Source organism: Phalaenopsis equestris, unplaced genomic scaffold (genome assembly GCF_001263595.1).
Source record: "Phalaenopsis equestris unplaced genomic scaffold, ASM126359v1 Scaffold000258, whole genome shotgun sequence".
NCBI classification, from domain to species: domain Eukaryota; kingdom Viridiplantae; phylum Streptophyta; class Magnoliopsida; order Asparagales; family Orchidaceae; genus Phalaenopsis; species Phalaenopsis equestris.
The window spans coordinates 785,937-787,226 of NW_018164700.1; the positions used below are offsets into that span (position 1 = coordinate 785,937).

Below are 1,290 nucleotides of genomic sequence, written 5' to 3' on the forward strand. Positions count from 1 at the left end.
CGCTTCCATTTACTCTAAATAAGTGTCTAAAAAGTTAGCAGAGTTCAAAGTCACGGATATATTGTCAAGCGAAACTCAAACTAGATATTAAGGAAATTGGAAACAAAATATTTGAAATTGTCCTTCTAGAACAATGCTCAATAAAAAATGATTATAAAACGCAGGCTAAACATAAAGAAAAAACAAGGCGTACAATGATAACACTGAACAAAAAAAAGTAAGAAAAAAAAAACATTACCAAAATCAGCGCCCTGGCCCTCAGTAAATATGGTTTGGGAGAATTAGTCCGAATACTTAAAACTTTATCAGCATCCTTTAATGCAAGCTGAATAGTAAGTTCATAAAATTAGCACGTTTTGACAAGAAGAATATTGTTATCATTTACGAAACAGCTTCTTGAAAAACATGCTTCACAATAAAAAGAATACCTCTGCATGAGTTGTTGGATCTAACCCATTCAATGGTTGATACTCTGAAGCAGTAGCAGATCTCTCTCTCAGAATTTGGCTATTCCTATTACATTTAAAATATTGAATTCAGTGTCAAGTTTTAACATAATTAGCATATAATTAATGGAAAAACATAATAGTTGCATAGAAATATTATCGTATGATAACAGAAAACTCTAAAAAATTAAATCAAATGTCAACATAATGAACACTGACCTGGAGAAAGCTGCACTTCTATTGCTTAGGATAACGGGATCTCCAGGTCTTAGAAGTTGAGCTTTAGAGTAGCAAGAAATAGCCTACACAAAAAATTAAAGCTCAACCAGAGACGTTATCATAATTAGGAAATAAGTAAGAAAATCACTCGGGTCATCTGTAATTTAAGAAAAAAATAGCATAGAGAAAATTGCTAGTTAAAGAAAAATACATATTTGAGATCAGGAACTGTTGACCTCAATTTTCGTGAGGTCTAGTATTTCTCGTAGGAATTAGGATCTAGCCTTAGGGGTCTTCCTGCGACTATGTTAGCACCTTAGAAGTGGTGCCCGCCTCGTTTTAGTTCGACCTATTTCCGTCCTCTTTTGGAGTTTCGCGTGTGCGGTATCGACTTCTAACACTTAGAAGGATGAAACCGATATGAGGAAACCCAAAATGGATTCCTATAGGACCTTTCCGAGCCTTAGGGTGGCCTTCTGCACAATTCGCACTCTTGCGCGCACCGGCTTCGCAATTCGGAGAGTCGGCGTTGCCGATCGCCGCAATTTCCATTTCCCTCGAGTAAACATTTTGGTACGATCGATCGCGGATCAATATTTTGTGAAATTTGAATTTCGACGCGTTT

At 36.4% G+C, this 1,290-nt stretch overlaps 1 long non-coding RNA gene across 1 annotated transcript; it reads right to left on the bottom strand.

Moving 5' to 3' along the window:
* Nucleotides 1-236: 236 nt before the first annotated feature.
* Nucleotides 237-750, bottom strand: LOC110024481. Its single transcript, XR_002294004.1, has 3 exons — nucleotides 666-750; nucleotides 429-513; nucleotides 237-325 (listed from the first exon to the last, which is right to left on the bottom strand). It is a non-coding gene; the product is annotated as an uncharacterized LOC110024481 (long non-coding RNA).
* Between the last annotated feature and the right edge of the window lie 540 nt (nucleotides 751-1,290).